This window comes from Phyllostomus discolor, chromosome 8 (assembly GCF_004126475.2).
Source record: "Phyllostomus discolor isolate MPI-MPIP mPhyDis1 chromosome 8, mPhyDis1.pri.v3, whole genome shotgun sequence".
NCBI classification, from domain to species: domain Eukaryota; kingdom Metazoa; phylum Chordata; class Mammalia; order Chiroptera; family Phyllostomidae; genus Phyllostomus; species Phyllostomus discolor.
Genome location: NC_040910.2, coordinates 23,796,955 through 23,819,024, shown reverse-complemented (window position 1 = coordinate 23,819,024; position 22,070 = coordinate 23,796,955). Strand labels below are relative to the sequence as shown.

Genomic DNA, 22,070 nt, shown 5'->3' with positions numbered 1-22,070 from the left:
GATGGGTGCTGCAGTATGACTTTCTTAATGGTAAACAAACAAACAAAAAAAGGTATGTATGTATATGCACATGTACAAACAAGGTCTATCCGAATGTATCTAGTCATGTAGTATGAAAAATAGAGACACTTATTGAAGAAAATACAAGAAATATTGTACATAGGACAATCATGCCTCAGTCCCTTCAAAAGAGGCACCTGGGACCTCACACAGTTCTCCCGATTGCCACCAGCTGCCCTCTGGTATTTTCCTGAATCTCTTTGACGGTCTAAAATCTCTTCTCTTTCAAAGGTGATTTTAGTTTTGGGAAAAGCCAAAAGTCACAGGACATCAAATCTGGGCTATAAGGAGGCTGTGTCACCTGAGTGATTTGATGTTTCACCAAAAACCTCTGCATGAGACGTGATGCATGAGAGGGTGCGTTGTTGTGATGAAGCTGCCAATCATCAGCTGCCCACAGCTGCAGCCTTCTGAGTCATGGAAATACTTTTCTTGGAGGAATGTTCAAGCTTAACACAAAATCTGATGCAGATTCATTGCTATACTCACACAGTTATATTGAATGCAACAGCCACAGAGTACACATGCTCACTGAATGGTGTCTACTGCCCCCACTGACTAGTTTGCTAAATAAAGTTAGTAACATGACCCTCAACCTTTCAAAGTGCTCACTGATACACTCTTTCAACACAAGAAAAGATATGCATGTATTAGAAATTAGATATACAAATTCTTAAGGAAAAGAACTGTCAAATATAAAAGGATGTAAAATAACTTATTTGAAGATATTGAAATATAATTCAAAAGAAAATAAAAATTAAAAAATACCACCACCAAGTATTCTACCCTTTAGAATAAGCAAAGGTGAAATTAGGAATTTCTGTTTTGTTCTCTTCTCATAGTTTACATCATTTATCTATTATTTCTAGCTTTAAATGAGAGAACAAGTTGGTTTCTTAAGAGGTCCCTGAAGAATCCTATCAAATTAACTGTGCCTCATTTTGTCCAAACCATCTATTTTTTAACTATTATATCAATATACTATAATTCACCTTTTGGGAAGTTTTAATGAAAATTACACAACTTAATCATGTAGATGAAGTGTTAAGGAACTTACCGGTTTTTTAAAAATGCACATTTCACTTTTAAAAAGGAAAGCCTTAACGTTTCCTAAAATTTAATCACTTGTTCCATTTTCCTAGGTCTATGTTAACTTCTGCCAGAATTTTTATACTTTTAATAGTTTAATATTATTGACATGATTGAGATGGCAAAGTTATTTCTTGGGTAGATATTTATTTACTACTCTCATCTTGGTCAGAAAAAAATATTTAAAAAACTGATTTAAAATGTTTCTGGCCCTGGCTGGTATGGCTCAGTGAACTGAGCGCGGGCTATAAAGCAAAGGGTCTCCAGTCCGATTCCCAGTCAGGGCACATGCCTGGGTTGCAGGACAGGTCCCCGGGGGAGAGGGGGAGCATGAGAGAGGCAACCACCCATTGACATTTCTCTCCCTCTCTTTCTCCTTCCCTCTCCCTCTCTTTAAAAATAAATAAATGAAATCTTAAAAAAAAAACTAAGTGCCAATGAAAAAATATTTTTAAAAAAATGTTCCTATGCATTTTAACAGAGTTAAATCAGGGTTTTTTTCTGAAAAAAAAAATAGATAGGGGAATATTAGGATTCTGGAAGAGACAAGACTATCTAGGTTCCACTACCCAGCTGCTATGTAACATTAGATAAGCTACAACTTTTGAGACTCACTTTTCTCACCAATACAAGTACCAATAATCTCTAATCTAACAAGATGCCAGATAACAAAACTATCAAAAGAAGTCATATTTATAAATATAGATCTGGATGCACTGCCTTGTAGTTATAACTCTTAAATTAAACACAAAGTTATTCCATAACTGTGTTAGGTGAGGGTGGGGCTGGATAGGAGGAGAGGAGAAAGCCTGTTACTCAAATCCTAGGAAGGACTGCCGTGATGGGAGTAACTCTGGGTACGTTGGACAGTTATACTTCACATTAAGGAGAGGAAAATGATGTTTGACATTCCCTTCCCAATTGAGAACTACTATTGATCAAAAGAATACACTCGGTCTTTCAGAAGGGGCTTCTAGTATGGAAGGGGTTTTTGAGTAGACAGTCTCAGCACTTAGCATAAAGGCTGCTCACACGGGAAAGAGCAGTATTAGTTCTCAGGAATCATGCTGTCGACTATGGGGGACTCCCTACACAGTGATTCCTTTTGGCATTGGTTTTGATTATAAGCATTGACATTCATTGGAAATGATTACATGCTTCTTCAGTGGACTAAGAAAACAGAAGATTGCATAGTGGTGATAGGGAGTTTAATTCTTCATGGGGATTACTGAATTTATTCCAATGAAAACACCAATTTTATAGACATGCACACACTTTTCAAGTCAGTGTGACTCAATGAGAAATATTAGGAGTAAATGAACTATGTTAAGCTACTGTGTAAAATAGTAGCTGGTATACTATAATAGATAAAATTTAATATTCGCTACATAGTATATATGTATATCTTAAAATAATTTTTTAAAATAGGTATATTTACCATATATATTTTTTCAAATATATTACTAAAGCTCAATTTAAATATATTCTAAGCAAAAGCCAAATCACCTTGCTAAATCTGAATCTCATAATAATTAATACGTAAATAATAGTATAGCTAAGCTAATTTTCACATTATATCTGAGAAATACAGTTTTGAGTTGTTTTGGTTATTTTCTTCTGGTCCTATTACTGCTAAGTTCTGCAGCTTGGAAGCAAAGATTTAGAATGTTCTCAGGAATCTGACTCAAGGCGGTAATATTAAAGAGAAGAAAGTCTGATTAAGCCCTAATTGAGCTATTTGGGGTAAATTAATTATATTGTAATAAATATAAAGGTTCAGATTAGCAAAGTTTTATGCCCTGGGCTATGTATACACAGGGCAACATTGCCATAAGCTATCTTTGAAGAGCTTTCTAAATGGTATATTCAGAGCTACTTTGTATTCCCTTGGAATTTCACAACAGAAGAAAATTATATGTCCAGGTCCATAAGGAATACATGGAAACAAAACAAACCGATCCTCTGAGCATAAACAAACTCATTTATTTAAGATAATGTCAGTGTGCCTGTTTGCAATCACAGCACTGAATCACTTTTGTTTCAGAATTTGTGGTTAGATTGAAAACTCACAGAAATCTGTGCCTAATTATTCATTGCATCAATGCCAAAAAATATAGGAGGTGCAGGAAAAAGGTAAAGTGGAACAATGGTCCCAGAACTACACTGAAATTTAGAGAAAAGGTTGGCATTTGCCTACTCTGAATAATGTTTCATACTTTGTCCTTTGTATATTCATACAGCAACTTGACCATTGGATTGAAACTATTAGAGACACCAATCATATTGCACTGAAGTTAATTCAGTAACATTAATTTTTCTCACTGAGATTGGTAAAAAGAGACACTTAAAGTTAAATGCACTCTGATTCCAATGGAATCATGTGTTTGCCAACTTAAACAAATTACAGTGTACATGATTTTGGCTGCATGGGAGAAGATGATCCATAAGAGGGAGGGGAAGGCACTATGAAACAGCACCTAGGTTTGAACAAGAAATAATACTCAACAGGAGAATAAAAAGTAAAATATTTATAACCTTGCTGCTTGTTTTTTGTTTGCTTATTTTGTTTATAAATGCTTATATGCATCATACCATCAAGAATCTTATTGCTTTAGAGGGACACACCATAAACCACATATCTATAGGACAGAATACTAATCCCTAGTCAAAGCACAAGCAAAATGCTCTGATCCTCATGAAACAGCAAGCTATTTCCATTGGGAGAATGGGGAAATTTTCTTGTATCACAAGCAATACAACATCCTTAACACATAAGTCAAGCCTAATTTCCTGACATGGAAAAGTAGAAGGAACAGAACAAAGAAAGGCATGGTGGTGGGCAAATGTATGCACAAAAGAGGATGGAGAATATTGTAACCAAATACCTTGTAATTTTCAAAGAGTTATTTCAAGGGAATTACTAATATATTTGATTATAAAATTAATGAAATAGTGACTTTTGGAAAATCTGCATAGCATTCAAGTGTAAACATTTTTAAAAAGCTCTTTTGAAGCATCCTGTGGTTTATTATACAGTTGTCAAACACTTATTGAGCATATAATAAATGAAAAACTACTGTCCTCAATCTAAAGAAACCATGCTGAATAAATCAGCTAAATATCTTTCTCTCTTTACGGAACTTATATTCTAATGGAGAATAAGGAGTATTTGTTCTTGTCTGTGCCTCTAGTTTTTATTTACGTGTATGTTTGTATATGTATGCTTTTGTGCATGTATGCACACAAGTAAGCAAGGTAAACAAGTAAACATAGGTAAACAAGTAAGCAAGTAATGCCAATTCAAGTAGTATCATAAAAATAAAAAGGGGATAAAATGTTTAGGTGGGAGATAAAGAACTAAGGCATGAATGAGTCCAGAAACCTGAATGATGACAAAAAAAAAATGAAGCTTGCAAACACCTGAGGGAAAAAGGTTTAGGCAAAGCACTCAAGTCCCCAACACCAAAATGGGTTTTGAATGCTAAAGTAGTTGAAAAACAGACCAGATGGATTAAAGCATAATACATATTTTGCAGGAAATAACAACAGGAAGTTCAAGACTGACACAGAGGCCAGACACACTATCTTTATGTGGAGTTTGGAATTTACTCTGAGATCATTTGGATGTTCATTGATTGGGATGTTCAAAAGTGGCAATGCATGATCTGACTTGCCTTTTTACAAGATCACTCTGATTGCAAAGCTGGAAGCAGGGGAGTGTTTGTTGAAAAAACTGATAGAGCACAGGTGAGAGGTGAAAGTGGTTTGGACTCAGTAGTAGTGGAGGACGTGGTGGGAAGTGGTCAAACATGATGTGTATTTTGGAGACGTTGGCTACAGGACCAGCTGATAGATGGACTGTGAGATGACAAGGCAAGAGTGGGGTAAACAGAAGTTTCTGAGTTTTGTTCCAAGCATCTCAGTAAAAATATACTTCAATTCAATTAGCATTACTTTTTCTAGCATCTCCAAAAGACAATCCTTGGGGAGCTATTATTTGTAACATTCTTAACTGCTGCATTATGCTTATCTGCCTGGAATGCTGCCTCTTTGCAGTCCATTCCCCAGCCCTATCATTAATCTAACTGCTACTGGTTCTTTGTACTTAATATAAGAATAGCTTCCTGCATATTATTTCTCTACAAGGCTACATAAGTATCAACACATTTATCTCAGATTTCATTACTTATTTTCAATTTAATAATTTAATACTTGTACCCCCAATATAAAAGCTTGAGAAGGGCAGGGACTGTGTCTGCTATGTTATAAGATTATTCTCAATACTAAGACTTTGCAGACAGTGGAACATCAATATAAGATGAGGTCTGTCCAAAAAATGTACAGCCATTATTAATATAATAACAATGGATTGTGTGACATTGATGTAACTTGAGAGCCAAGGAGAGTGGACTGGCATGCACACGTGTGAACAACAACTTCACTGTCAAAGTCAGTGGGGGCAGTAGAGGCTGTTGAGTGAGCATGTGTACTGTGTGGCTGTCACACTCAAAATGACTGAGCAAGTAGAGCAGTGAATCTGCATCAGATTTTGCATTAAGCTTGAGCATTCCTCTGCAGAAACTATTCAAATGATTCAGAAGGATTTCGGGGACATACAATGAGTGCAGTGCAAATAGAAGTGTGGCATAAATGCTTCAAAGATGGCTGAGAATCTGTTGAAAGTGACCCATATTCTGGAAGGTTTGCAACAGTCAGAACACCTGAGAAAGGCTGCAATCAACAAAGATTGGAGAACTGTATGAGGCTCCAAAGTGCCCACTTTGAAGGGGACTGAGGCATCATTGTCCTATGTACAATATTTCTTGTACCTTTTTCAATAAATTTATCTATTTTTTTATATTATGTGGCTGGAAACTTTCTGAATAGATCTTGTATGTTTGTTGAGTCAGTAAGTAATTCTCTCATTTTTTCCTCATACTTTTCCCTCAGTCTTTCGCATGGAAGCTTTCACCATCTGTTTCTATCAGCTTTTGTCTCTTCCTATGGCTGTCACCTACCAATTAGTTAAGTGTTGGGATAAAGAGATTTTTGGCTTAACTTGTAGCCAGTTACCAAATTTAAAATTCTTCTGAGCAACCATTCACACCCTGCTCTGAAAGTCCTTGACTTACATACATAATTCACTTTCATAAAACTATATTTAGGGAGACCTTGCTATTACTTTGCTATTGCTAGGTACTACGACAGGCACTGAGTACAATGAATTGAGCTAAAGCACACATGAACCCTGCCTTCCTGCAAATAAAGTTTCAGTGGAGGAGACCGATTCATCAAATAGCCTCATAAAATACCCTAATCTCCAGTCCATGAGTCCACGTTAGCCAACCTCTTCCATATACATGGCCTTGAACTGCTTCACACTGAAACTGTACTTCTCATTCCTAGACCACAAATCCTACCTCTCAACCACGATCATTTCACTGGTTTTACTCTATAAATAAATGGAGCATTCTGGCACCTGACCATGCCTTTGACCCCTAGACCAGTGCTTTGCTCCTGGCTTTACTCCCCACTCCCTCTTCCCGTGACATCCTGTGGAGCTACTCTCTTGCCTAGAGTTTCATGTCTTTCAACTCTCCTTTCAGCCACAAATTCTTAGGAAACCCCAATCTGTAATACATTTACATAGCTTTCATTCTCCTTGTCTATGGGTGCAGTTGAACATACTGAAGAAAATCTCATAAAAGATTGAATCAGTGGCTTTGCACATTCGGGTTTCCCATCTCCGTCAGGATCAATATTGTTCAGCAGACGTTTATGTGTTCCTTGTCAGGTCTCTCTCATCTCCACCCTCCCCAGGAATCTTTCTTAACATGGTTTCCTAGTCTCTCAGCAGATGATACTGCTTTCATGTTATGGAACATTTTTGGTGTACCAAAAAGTAAAGCCTTTGACTTATTAGTCTGGTGCTTGCATACCTACCTATCCTCACAAACTTCCCCACTGTCTTCATTTCTGTCCTAGTGGAAAAGATAGGTTCATCCCCCTCACCCCGTTCACATTATATCACTATACCCACAGTTTTTTACAACTGCTAAATTGCAAGCCTCATAAGTACTCTCTTAGCACTTAAATTCTTCTCTTTCATTCATCATACATTTCACCACCAGATTAATCTTATAAAACATATTTCACTGGGTTACATTAACATACAAAAACTTCCAAAATTTACCTTAAGCCTTTAGTATATTTCCCAATTCTTTACCTGGTTACTTAAAACTCTCTTCACAACCTAACTTAATAATAACTATTTAAAGTTGTTTTCTGTAACTATTACTATAACATAGGAACTCCCAATTCATAGATCCTTTGTTTTCCCCCCAAATTCTGTATTTTTATATTAAATATTTTACATGTTTAATTTCCAAAATGGGAAATGAATTCAAATCAAGAAGTCAGCTATTTCAAAGGCATAGCACGAAGTGTTGGAGATAAAATAATGAATTAGGCAGGCCAGTTAGTTACCATTCCTAGGCTTACAGCCAATTTGAAGAAGCAGATGCTTACATACAATCAATTAAGTGCTCTCATATTCAGGTGCAGTGGGCTATGCAACGTGTTTGAAGAAAATAAAACCCAGAATTACATGTTAAGGAGGGGTGTCAAAGAAGGCTATGAAGATTAAATATCATTTAAATTAAGGGCCCCAGAATAAGAAGGCAATATTAAATAAAAAGAAAGATGGCAGTGAGGAAACACCAATGTCTGAAATCCTTTCCTAATGTGTCATAGAGAGTATGGGATTTACTGGCTGGTGTAGCTCAGTGGATTGAGTGCAGGCTGCGAACCAAAGTGTCGCAGGTTCGATTCCCAGTCAGGGAACATGCCTGGGTTGTAGGCCACAGCCCTCAGCAACCGCGCATTGATGTCTCTCTCTCTCTCTCTCTCTCTCTCTCTCTCTCCCCTCTCTAAAAATAAATAAATAAAATCTTTAAAAAAAGAGAGAGTATGGGATTTAAATGCACATTTGGTCAGAATGAAGAATTAAAAGTAAAGATGGGTGAGAACCAAGTTGAATAAGTAATAATGAATTATGTTATTGTACAGCATCTTAGGGAACTTTGATGTTTTAACAAATGCATGGGGGGCGCTTTGAAGAATTAAGAAATATTAGGGTCAGATTTGATTTTGGAGTCTGGGTTCGGGGTAGAAAAGGATTCTGGGGACCTAAAAAAGGAAGGCAAAGAGCTAAATTAAGAGGAATCCATGTAAAAGGTAATGGTGGTGTAAATCAGGGTAAAGGTACTGGGCTCTAAAATACTCTAGCCTCTAGATGGATAAAAAGTAATTGAACCATTCCCCTAGTTTGGTGCATTTATATTCTGTCTGGTGAATCTCTAAGCAGGGAATAAAGTATATAACATTTCTTACATGTATTTCTCTTCATTTTTTCCCACAGAAAATCCCATAACATCATATTTATGTGGTCCACACTTCAGGAGATGCTGATGGAGTGTTGTTTAGCAAGGGATAAATGCTAAGGTATACATTCAAAGCAATACAAGTACTATCTTTACCACCCAAGGGACCTTGGATGTATAGTATACATCTATTACTGCCCACAAAAAACACTGCATACTATATTTCTGTAAAATAAAACATCTAAGTCAATATTTACCACCAAAGATGCTTAAGTATCATTTATTTGTTCAATCTATTATGTGCGATATCTGTAAATATTTGTGTTGACATCATCCTTTTTTCTGATTCTGATAGAGTGTGTTATATTCTCTATTCTTGATCTCTATTCTTGAGCAAAAAAGAAAGAAAAAGAAAAGTTCCCAGGCATGGACAACAGTGTTGTGACTGCCAGAAAAAGGGGGGCTGAAGGAGAATGGGGGAGGGTCAGGGAGGGATACATGGTGAAGGAAGGAGACTTCACTTGGGGGTAGTAAACATCACCTATACAATATATAGATGATATATTATAGAACTGTAGACTTGAAACCTATATGATTTGTTAACCAGTAAGTTATTTGTCAGCCCAATAAATTCAATAAAAAGAAAAATATATAAATGTTAGTTGGATATTGTCAGTCAAATTTTGAGAATTCTTCTGACATTGATCCTCATTCAAATATGATACCAATAATTCAGCAAACCAATGTTGGGGAAAAAATTCAGATAGTGTTATATTTTCAGAGTAAAATTCAGAGTAGAGTTTGACACTTCTTCCTGGACTCTTGTTAGAGAAGCAGCTAGAGAATTTAGTGGGCAAACTTTAGCTCATTTCAAGCAGTTTTTGGAAGTTGCTTTCTTACTTTAATTCTCTGATGATAAATGTAGTATAATAATAGTTGACAGTAAAGATGGGAAGAAAATATATAAATACATAGAATAAACTACTCACAGACAATCTGATCAATGTATGTGTCCATGGCTAAGAAATCATTTCTCCCTTGATGCAAATTTAGTCCATTCTATCCCACTGAAAAGTTATCTAACATCATTAGTCTTTTCTCACCAGGTAAAACTGACATAGCATATGCAAGAGAACTCAATCCTTCTTTAGGAGGAACTGCTATACATAGATCAAATTAACTCTCAGTGGGAATGCATTTTTTATGCAAGTACTTCCCATGTGATAAATGCTGTAGAAAAAAACATTTAAAACAACTTATTTAATTGTGTATACATAAAGTATGTGTCTTTGATAACCTTATAAAATATATTATTATTTTTAAGTAGTGGTATTTCACCTTTGCTTTCTGTAGTAAAAATGAACTATAACCAAATGGAAAAAAATGGATAATTGTTTCACTTATGAATAAATATGATAGACTAGAATATATAATTACTAGGCAATCAATAGTTTTGGTATAGTAAAAAAAAGTTCAGGGTTTTCTGTTACAAATTCAATTTTAAAGAATTAATATCATCACTACCCAAATTAAGCATGTAATATCTTGATATCAGAAAAGATACCATATTCAAATATGCAGAAATGACCTATAAGAAGTCAGTGTAAAGGGAAAAAATTGTAAAGATCTTGGAAGTTCTGAGTGGTTGTCCCTTTTTTTTTTTTCTGAAAGTAGAGAATGTACAAATGCACTTTTATTGTAATCCAAACTATCTGAAAAATGTATAAGTGGTAAGGCTATGAATAAATGAAGAAAGTGTGTATCATCAACTTTACCCTGAGTACAAAATATTTTCTATACCAAAAATCAGTGATAACATCACAATTCAATTTGATTAAATTGTCTCTCCTATGTAATAATCCCTGAACATATGTAAAGCCCATTTTGCAGAAATCTCTGTTCCTATCATTTTACTATCATTTATGACATTTAAGCATGTAGATTTCAATGGAAATCTAAGTTCTGTATATTTTTATACTGTTGCAGGGACATTGAAAGAGGCAAAAGAGGTGCAGTGTTAGCAAATGGATGGTTGTGCTTAGGGATAAATAAATGATCTTGTTAGATGGAAACAGTAAATAATAATCAGGGAAAAGGTAGGTTTATGTCAGACGACAAGAGACTTGGGCTGCACACCGATTTTTAGTACCTGAGATAACAGAACAGGTTTGTTTTATCAAGGGGCTTCATCGTCTAAACTGTGCAGGAGGAGGAATTATTTGTATTCCTCTCATGGAGGAAGTCAACACAGGAAAAGAAAGTAAAGAAGCAGGAGAATCAGTTAGAGATCGGCACAACAGTTTCGACAACAAAAACGGAGAACATTGAGAGGCTGCATGAGATGTGAGAGGCGTGCTGGTGGCAGAATGGACAGAATGGAAAGGATGCAACTAAAAAAAAGGTCAGAAATTCAGCTGGGATTGAGGGAGAAGAGAGCCTTTTCCAGTTCTTAGTTTGCATGAGAAGTAATGTACCTTGTCCTCTCTCACCTTTGCTGGCTCTACTCTGGAGAAGTCGAGTTCTTTATCTTGTCTGTAAGTCTACAAAGTATGGTTTGGCAACCTCGTTGCTGCTCCACTCATCTCACCTTGAGACTTGCCCATCTGCCATCTCAGTTGCTCCTGCAGGAGCCCTGATTCTGCTGGAGACCGCTGGGATGGGTCTGGCTACTTCTGAGTTCAGGGTTTTTAAAACCATCGGGCTCACACATTTAAAGCCATGGCTTTCAACCTTGATTTTATCAGTGGGAAAAAAAAGAAGTATCTGTTCTTGAAATGTGTTGTACTTTCAAGTGGAAAGTAGGGGGTCCTGTTTACCTGCCCCCCTGAAGACTCCAAAAGCAATGTAGCCTTTTTTTTCTGATATTAGTTTAGTGTCACAGTATTTCATACTTATCTTTTAGGAACAGGCTATTTCAGATTAGATCCCAAAATACCTTTTAAAGGAAGAAGTTACGTAGAATTCTGAGAGCACTAGGGACCTCACAGCAGGATGTTATGAAAGGGAGTAACATAAGCATTGCAGGTTTATTTTGACAAAAATATGTGGTGGTGGCTGAAATTTGGAGTCATTCACTGGTTCTTGCATGATGGCTCTTTCTGGCTGTGTGGCTACAGTCAAGCCAGCTAAGGTATGTGAAGCTCACTGTATCCATCTATATAATGGAAATATTATGCCTTCCCTCACAGGTTGCTATGAGGATTAAATGGCAACAGTGTGGCAGTTAGTGCAGAGCAAGGCATATAGATTAAATTATTAATAATAAATGGAAGCAGCCACGCTGAATGTGGGGAGGGGAGAAGTACTGCAATAAATCAGAATGAACTTATTTTAAAAGTATCACTGAGGGTGAATAATGAGTTCAATTTTGGTTGTACTATGATTGCAATATTGGTGAAATAATTCAGAATAGATGTCCAGCAATGAAACACAGGTTAAAAAGTTGAATGTTACAGAAACCACAGATACACAGAAATACATATAAATGCATGAGTGACAAAAATAAAACATGGATTTTTATACAAGTGGACCAAAGGAATGAGCATGACAGGAGATGAGAATAAAATTTCCCCCCTGGAGAAAACTTGCAAGAGGAAAGTGAGAAAGAGAAACCAACAAAAAAAGAGCTCAGAAGAGAATCACAGAATTACATATTCATGAAAAACAATATAAGAGGGTGTCAAGATATGAAAAAGTGATCAAGAGTTTTTAAATAATTCAGCAAGAGCAATCATGGTAAGCACTAAGGGGAGAAGTTTCCATATCCTTCATCTAATTTAAAATTAATTGTTTTTTTCTAAAGCTTATTAGACCATTTGTAAACTAGATGCAAAACCATTGGGTGCAAATCATTAGTTAAAAATAACAACAATATAAATTACATGTGTAAATAAGTAGAAGCATGCAGTCAATGAAGTGTATGAAATCACATGCAACTTTTTTCTCTTTCATTTTTCAAACTGTAACTTCAGTTAATAATTTTAAAGTATCTTTTATTATAATACACCAGGATGACAGAAATCAAGATAAAATACAGAATCAAGGAAATAGTGTCTTGTTATTATAAGCTTACAATACCCTAATTTGTTTTCTTTACAAAATATTTCCGGAATCCTTCAAAAATTATGAACATGCTGTGCTCCTCTTTGAATCACAAGAGGAAAAAAATAAGCTAGTTTGACCTATGGGGGTAGACTTTCTCTTTAGGTCACTGTACTAAGTTGAAACTTACCATACTAAAACAACTGTAAAAAACAATCTCCTATTCATTTGCTGCTATGTCATGAAACACATTGAATGTATAAACAGGACTCTTTTACAAGAACAGTTAATGGACCCTTATTTCTAATCATTCCCTATCTTGTTTGACCCACAGCGTGAAAGAGATTTTTTACCCACAATGTATAATTCCAAAAAAATGGTTTAGTTACACAAAAGGCAGTGGAGCTACTCACTGACATAAATTCTTTTAAGTATACTAAGAAATTCTGAATAAGAGTTTACTTCTAGTTCATAGAGCACCAGTAGGAGATTATGAGAGTCAGGATGATTTTATCCCCAGAACGATAGTTCTCTTTTAAAAATTGCATCACAGACCCTTTCAAGGCCTTATATCACACTGCTCTAATATTCCCAAAACTTTTTCCAGGATGTAAGGCAGTTGGTGTGGAATTTCTTTCTGCAACTCTACCAGAATTATTCAGTTTTTCATTAAGCAAAATTATTTTGGCCCCTCCTTAAAATTCATTTTCTTGCCCTGGCTGGTGTGGCTCAATGGATTGAGCACCAGCCTGTGAACCAAAGGGTCGCTGGTTCAAATTCCAGTCAAAGGGTCACTGGTTACGATTCCCGTAACACATGCCTGGGTTACAGACCAGGTCCCTAGTAGGGGACACACAAGAGGCAACCATACATGGATGCTTCTCCTCCTTTCTTTCTCCTTCTCTTCCCTTCTGTCTAAAAATAAATAAATAAAATATTTTTTTAAAGAATACACTAAAAAAATAAAAGAAAACTCATTGTCCTGCCTTCTGTGACATATCCCTTCTTGGTTTTCCTCTTTCTCTCTCTAGACTTGTTTGCCCATTTTAGAGGTATTCCAATTTTCTATTAGGATGTTTCATAGTGTTCAAACTAAACACTTAATATTTCCCAATTTCAGTAAATGTATCCTATTCTTATTTGTACTTAAGATAAATTCTGGAGTTTTTTCCATTTTTCTGTTATTATTCTTATATAGAATCAGAGTTCTGTCAATTTTACTGAGAATGTTTATCTTTATTCTATGTACTTCACTCCACCTGCAATACTGACAACCTCGTTCAAGTCTTCACCCCTTACTTAGCCTTCAATGGGTTTTTAATTAGTTTCCCTATTTTCTCTCTTATATTCTTCCAACTTGTTCAGCAACCTAATATTAGAGTAATCACTGTTTTAAAAAAAGATTATTCAATTCTCTCATTGAAAAGATTTGAGTTCGTGTTCATTGCACTGAGGATAATATCTTAAATGGTCTACCTTACCTAGAGGGCTTTTTATGATTTTGCCCTTGCCCATTTCTACAACTTTAATACAAACAAGCTCCTTGGTTCACTTCACTAGGGCTGTATTGTTGTGTATGTGTGCTGTTTCTATTCTTCATTCTGTCCTTCAAATCTATTGCCTCGAGTTATTTTCTATAGTACCAACTTCTTACAAGGAAGTCTGGGTGTGTTCAATATTTTAGCTAGCACTGAGCACACATTATTTAAACAACAAGTCTATTATTCAGTGTAGCCCTAACATCCTTTGCAATTTATTAATATATTTTATCATAATAAAAGACAGTGAGCAAATTAAAGTTATAAAATATATTTAGTTACATATGCACTTTTCTTCATATACGAGGTCTGTCCAGAAGTAAACAGCCACATACTATGAAAAATAGAGACATTTATTGAAAACAATACAACATGCAAAAAACATTGTGCATAGAACAATGATTCCTCAATCCCCTTCAAAGTAGGCACCCTGGGACCTCACACAGTTCTCCCAATCACCATCAGCTGTCTCATTGTATTTTCCTGAATTTCATCTACGGTCTGAAATTTCTTAACTTTCAAAGGTCATTTTAGTTTTGGGAAAGCTGGAAGTTGCAGGGCACAAAATCTAGGCTGTAAGTGGGCTGATCACCTGTATGATTTGAAGTTTTGCCAAAAAACTACACAAAATGTGAGGCATGAAAGGCACATTATCACGATGAAGCTGCCAACAACCAGTTGCCCACAGCTGTGGCCTTCTGAATCATCCAAACTTATTTTGCAAAATAAGTTTCCACAAAAGAATGTTCAAGCTTAAGGCAAAATTTGATGCAGATTCTTTGTTCTACTCGCTCAGTCATTTTGAATGTGACAGCCACACAGTACACATGCTTACTCAGTGGTGTCTACCACCCCCAGTGACTGGTACAGTGAAGTCATCATTGTTCACGCATGCACATTCCAGTCCACTCTCCTTGGCTGCCAGGTTACATCCATGTCATACAACCCATTGTGGTTATATTAACAATGGTTGGATTTTTCCTGGACAGACCTCATATATCAAAGATTTTTTGTAATGTTCTAAAATCAAGGTGTTATTTTCTGCCTTATAGGCTTAATACAAGAGCAACTCATGTTGCAGTATATTACAGTTAGGAAAATAAAAGGAAGAAAAGAAGACTGGGGCAATGGTGAATTTCCCATTTATTAATTGGTGTTATGCAATTAAATGACAACTTTTTTCACGTTATAAGCTTTTTCAGAAAAACAGGACCCTGAAAGCAAACATCAAATGAGATTTATACTTGGTTTCAGTTCAAATCCCAATCCTTTGCTCTGTCATTTTAGGTCATCTATCAAGTGGTCTCCGTCCCACACATTTACAGTTCATATGCATATAGATGTGTGTTGCATAGTACACAATATTAGCGTATTCGCATGCTCACTTGCTTTCTTGAGATTGTCCTTTTTTCTTTATTTTTATTGTTAACACTATTACAAATGTCATTTCCCCCCTTTGCCTACCCCCACCCAGACCCCACTTCCCCATCCACTGGTCATTGCCACACTGTTGTCTGTGTCTATATGTTATGCATGTATGTTCTTTGACAAATCTCATGAACAAAATAAAAACAGAGGTGTAGATACATGGGACAGACTGACAGTTATCAGAGGGAGAGGAGAGAGGAGACTGGATGAAATATGTGAAATTGTCTTTTAATTATAAGCTGTTTCATTACTCCTTTAAAGTTAATGACCTAAGTAACACAAGGTATTAATATATTTAATTATTAAATATTTAATTATATTTAATGTCTCAAATCATTAATTACAAATTAATTTACTGAGAACTTTCTATGTGATAGTCACATAGATACTTAAGCAAAAGCATAGTAAGGCAATTATATATTATTTTATAATTGTATATGTAATCAAGTGTATATTATATGTATTTGTATAACAGCATAGTTTTAACTAAAAATGTCTATTTTTCAAATTAGGAAAGAGTTAAAAAATGTAGCGTGTGAAGCAAAACAAGAAAAACATGTTGATTAGTCCTCCATTTCTCTGATTCTATTATATATAATTTTTGTGATTTCATGGACCCCTCTCTTTCCATTTATCTTATCCCCCGCTTCCCGCACCACTTACTCCAGCTAGGTAGTTAAACCAATAACCAGTGTGTCATCTTTTTTTACCTTTTACTATTTTAAATAAGTTAATGTCTCTTACAGGTGTTATTTTCTAAATCAGTCTGGAACTTAATTTTTTTTCTTTAAAACAACAAAAGTTGTTTTCATTTAGGTGTGTACCAACTTTCCCCAAGACTTATATAAATCTGTTTATTTTTCTCTCTGCCTCAAGTAATCCCCACTTCATTTACAAATTGGATTTCTGAAGTACTGTCAAAGTGATTTTCTAACGTTAGTAATTTTTTAATTTCTTGGTCATTTTTTACCAGATGGTATCTAAACTCATTAGCATGATGTTAGTGGTTGAACTTTGTGCCTCTTCCAGAAATCTTATCTAAAACAAAGCTGAAATCATTGTAATTCCCTAATACAACACTCTCTGACAATTGTGTTCATTTATAAATACTAGATACACTTTTTGCCGTGTCCTCTTGGATGTGTTCCAGGACATGCTTATTCCTCTAGTCTCATAAAGCATCTTCTTATCAAACGTGTGCGTCCCGGACAGAGTTTGACAGTGCCACCCTTGCACCATAAGTCATCTTCTAAGGCAGTGACCTCACTGTGAAAGATAATGAATGATGCTCATCTCACTGGTAAGCTGTGAGGAGGAATGTGTTAACATGTGGAAGTATTTTAAAACATAAAAGATATTCAGTGAGTGACAAAAACTATTAAAGAGTGAAAGTATATAAAATGTATTAGAGTATTAGTTTCATATTCAGCAGATCAGATTACTAATTGTGTAACCACAACAAGCTTCTAACTCTATATGAGTCTCTGTGTTTTTATCAGAAAAACAGGCATGATACCACAATTGTTCACATTATGTCTGACTCTCACTACCCTTCCCGACTTTCCCAGCTCTAAGTCCTGATTATTTTCACAGTAATGGTTCTCCACCAAGGGTAATTTTGCCTGCTAAGGAAAGTTTGGAGATGTCTGAGGACCTTTCTTGGTTGTCACAATTTACGGATGTTACCGAATCTAATAAGAGGTCAGTGATGCTGATAAACATCTGACAATGCACAGAAAAGCCCTCCAAACAAGGAACTATCTGCCTCAAAATATCAATAGTATCAAAGTTGAGAAACCCCAGTTTAATAGTCAATCATGGATATCCCAGACATTGTGACAATTTTTAAACATTAGCATATGGCATTCTCTTACAGACAGTTATTTGTCCAGAGTATATGTAGGTTATGTTGATATAATTAGACTTATGTGGAAATTATATTTAATAGTAGAGTTTCCCTCTCACCCTCTCCAACCATCTTCATCTACCTCCAACCTCCCTCTTTCTTTTTTTCTTCTTCCTCTTCTCATCATTCTTTCTCTACTTTCTATCCTTTCAATGAAGGCGATCAAGAAAGCTTGTAGTTGTGGTTACTACCAGCAGTCATCTTAAGACTTCAAGGGGAATCTCATAGTAGAAACAACAGAGAAAGGTGATGAAAAGAGTATGGAATTTTTGATGACTTTGTTGAGTTATTCATGAGTGATCTGCCTCCCTAGACTATAAATTTCATGAAAGGCCATGTATAATATATTCACCATCCAGTGCACAGTACTGTATCTGACATGTACTGGGTGATATATAAATGGTTATTAATTGTTTTATTGTTTTGTGTTTGTATCTGCCTTTTCACAGAAGACTAAATTACTGAGCAGGTTTTCTTTTTCCATTACAAAGATGAAATATTATTTGTCTGATCATACATAGGGTAAGGCAAAAGTAGTTTTACAGTTGTTCATATGGAAAATAATATAATGATTAATACATAATAATACAAGAATAACTCTGTATTTCATGTACTCACAACTATAAAATTTTGCCTAATTCTATGTATATACACCTTAGAATACCCAGCTTCTAATGTTGGCCCTGTCTAGTTTATATCACATAATAGGGTTCAAACATGCAGAACTTTTTTTTTTCCTGTTATGTCATGTATTCTAAGTATCTGGGAAAAGGAATGTCTGGCATATTCTTAGGCCCTTAATGTTGGGGCCTGCTCTGCCTGGTCTCAGGAAGCTGTAACCCCCCGTGACTTAGGCTGAGTGAGAGACTTCCGAACCAGGAGCCACTAAGGAGACAAAACTTATTTCCCTGGCTGTTCTGTGCCTGGCCTCCAATGATTGATCAGTTAGCCAATGACGGGTAAGATTTCCCAAGGAGGGAATCATCTAAGACAGGTATGATCACGTGGAGGCCTCAGGGAAGAGACTTAGGGAGCTGTGGAAACGAAGGGGTGATGGACATCAACCCCTGCTCCCTCGGCTTTGTCAAAGCCTGAGCCCTTGTTCTTAGTTGTGAGAATTCTAAGTCTCCTGGCTGCCTTTGTCTCCTCTGTTGAATCAGGCCTGTGGAAATAACAGGGGTGGGGCAGCCCAGACCAGAGTCGGCAGACCCCCGGGGTAATCAGGCCTGGGACATAGAATATACAAGGTTGTGTGAGATCTGCTTGCTGGAGGATGCTATTGAATTAAAATTTGAAGGCACAGGCAGGAAAGGAGACTAGCCTTTTAGGTCCTGTAATGATAAAACCCCAAACTCTGCCCAGAATCCCAGCAGGAGTTCTGTCAGCACCTTTGAAAATTTCCTACTTGTTTGATCTTCCCTGCCAGACTGTTAATCCACAAACTGTGTCTGTATTCTTTTTTTTTAAGATTTAATTTATTTATTTTTAGAGAGGGAAGGGAGGGAGAAAGAGAGAGAGACAAACATCAATGTGCGGTTGCTGGGGGCCATGGCCTGCAACCCAGGCATGTGCCCTGACTGAACCTGCGATGTTTTGGTTCGCAGCCCAAGCTCAATCCACTGAGCTATGCCAGCCAGGGCTTGTGTCTGTGTTCTTAATAAAAACCTGCTTGGGCAGGAAAACAGAACACTCTCCACTAGAGAGGGTAGCTGTTTCGTCCCTATTTCCCCACAGGACTCGGTTGTCCCTGTGTATGTTTTTCTCATGTTTCGACAAACATCTGCAGCTGGGGTGGATACTGCTGGCCAGTATCCTCAACACCTTAATAAATATTTTTTAAACATTTTATTTATTTTTAGACAGAGGAAAGGGAGGGAGAAAGAGAGAGACAAAAGCATCAACGTGTGGTTGCCTCTCATGTGCCCCCTACTAGGGACCAGGCCCACAACCCAGGCATGTGCCCTGACTGGGATTCAAACCAGCGACCCTTTGGTTTGCAGGCTGGCACTCACTTAGCCTTTCTGAGACACAACTGTTTCTATAAAATAGGGCTAATTATACTTACCTACAGATTTTATTAGGATTCAATTGCATAAAGTATTCTAAGTGTTAGACACAATACAGGTGCTCATTACCTATTAATTCCTTTTCTGTCTTTATTTATTTTTTCCAAATAATTTTCTGTTTGATAAATATCTCAGGCAGCTGGACACTAATCAAGCACATTACACAGGTCAAAATCTTCACATAATTAAAACAAGCCCAAGGACTGTCAGACACAAGAGAGAGTAAAACTCACTGATGCATAAAGATGCCTTAATAATATGTAGATGCTTAAAATCAGTAATTTTAGTTAAAAACAAATTGTAATTTAATATATATGTTTTTAAATTATGGCCACCTCTTTTAAAACCTTAGTTTTAAGGGCTTAGTAAACAAATGTTATTAAACATTATGTTCACATTACTTTTTCCAAGTCAAGAAGAGTTAACTATTATAGGAATATCTGATCGCTCTTTTAAATATATGATACACAATTATCCAATTCATAAAAGCATGTACTTTGTGAATGAATGACAGTTATTCAGTCTTATAAAATTTTTATAATGTTAATACAGTATCTGGCACAAGTAACACCCCTTTTTCCTTACAAAATGTTTTATTACAAAATCATAAGCATGTAATTCTGTAACATAAAAACATCAAACTCAGGAATACTATCTGACATTTTAGGTGAAATGTCCAAATGAAAACTATGAATTATTACACCTGTATTACTAATGTACCCACCACACTCCAGCAGGCGTCACTTTTGCTGGACCCTGTAGTTTTATCTTACATAATGAATTAGAATATAACACACATGCTGGCTAAATGGTCTATATGTTTTTGTATCCTTAGTAATGAAAGTTTCCCTTAGACTTATCTAACTACTTGCAATTTTCAAAGTCAAGTTTCTGAGCTTGTTTTCTAAATAAGTCTTAATTTGTGTGAAAATTAAAATAAAAAATTAATTGTAACATTTTAAAATTTATTAGAATCACTGCAATCAAAACTGGAACTTTGCCTCAATTTTTAAAAAGCAACACAGTAAGCAATGCACTGTTACCTAATACCATGTTGTGTATAACCTAATTCTACATATATTTCCACATACAAAGGTCGTGACATTTCACAATGTATTGTGAAGTACAGAGGAGTCAGTATTCTCCATTTTCAGATACAAGATCCAACTGTCAAATGTTTAACAAATGCCTGTGAAAGCCTTATTTGAGCACCTGCAGGCATATTATCCATTTTCCAAACTGGTTTATTATTAATATAATTAATATATGAGTTGAAATTACAACTAAGCAACAGGTTTGAAGCATAGCTCCTGCTCTTTTAACCATGGGACTTCGTGCAAGCTATAAACATCACTACATCCAAGTTCTCTCATCTGTAAAACAGAAATAATTACAGTATCTCTCTTACACGGTGTTTGCATGAAACCAGTCATTCGAATCTTGGAAAGCACACAGAAAGTTTCTGGCACATCATAAATGCACAATCATGAAAGCTATTATTATTATAATATCATTTCAGGAACATAATAAAATTAACTTTTAACCACTTAAATGGCACTGTTTGTCCATTTTACAAACTATGTATGTTATTCACACCAAAATATAGCACTTAGTAGAAAAACAGTTCATTGAATTACAGAAGGATCTTTTATAACTGTTATAAAATTGTACATTCCTGGTATCATTTTTAGGAAAGGATATGAATCAGAAATAGTGGGCAAGGCTATACCTATACCATTCAACTTCCTGGTCGAATGTATACCAGACCTGTCCAGAAAAAGTCCAACCATTGTTAATAAAATGAGAATGGTTTGTGCAAAATCAAGGTAATCTGGCAGCCAGAGAGTGGACTGGAGTGAGCATGTATGAACAATGACAACTTCACTGTACTAGTCTGTGGGATGGTAGATGCTGTTGAGTAAACATGTCTACGGTGTGGGCATTGCATTCCAAATGATTGAGCAAGTAGAGCAAGGAATCTGCATCAAATTATGCATTCAGCTTAGACATTCCTCCAGGAAAACTATTGGGATGATTCAGAAGGCCTCAGCTAATGGGTAACTAGTTATTGGCAGCTTTGTCACAACAAAGCACCCTCTCATGCATCATGTCTTATGCAGAGTTTCTTGGCAAAATGTAAAATCACCCAGGTGACTCAGCCTCCCTGCAGTCCAGGTTTGGTGCCCTGTGACTCCTGGCTTTTCCCAAAATTAAAATCACAGGGAAGAGGTTTCACACCATTGATGAGATTCAGGAAAATACCACGGGCATTTCATGACAATTGGGAGAACTGTGTGAGGTTCCAAGGTGCCTACTTTGAAGGGGAATGAGGCATCATTGTCCTATGTACAATGTTTCTTGTATCTTCTTTAATAAATGCCTCTATTTTTCATATTATATGGCTCGGCACTTTCTGGACAGACCCCCTTGTAGTATGTACTATTCAACCAGTATATATGTGTGTGTGTGTGTGTGTAGACATATATATACACTATCAATTCTATAATTTCTATTTAATTTTTAAAGCTGCTTATTATTTCATAGGCTTTTCTCCTTTTAT

The 22,070-nt window shown here is 36.0% G+C and overlaps 1 protein-coding gene and 1 long non-coding RNA gene across 6 annotated transcripts in view; both read right to left on the bottom strand.

The window, feature by feature from the left end:
* Window positions 1-22,070, bottom strand: part of FSTL5 (follistatin like 5) — a 546,524-nt gene that overhangs the window by 307,213 nt on the left and 217,241 nt on the right. The window lies entirely within an intron of this gene.
* On the bottom strand, window positions 4,423-21,625 carry LOC118501948. The gene is made up of 3 exons (XR_004904602.1): window positions 21,535-21,625; window positions 16,363-16,365; window positions 4,423-5,730 (listed from the first exon to the last, which is right to left on the bottom strand). It is a non-coding gene; the product is annotated as an uncharacterized LOC118501948 (long non-coding RNA).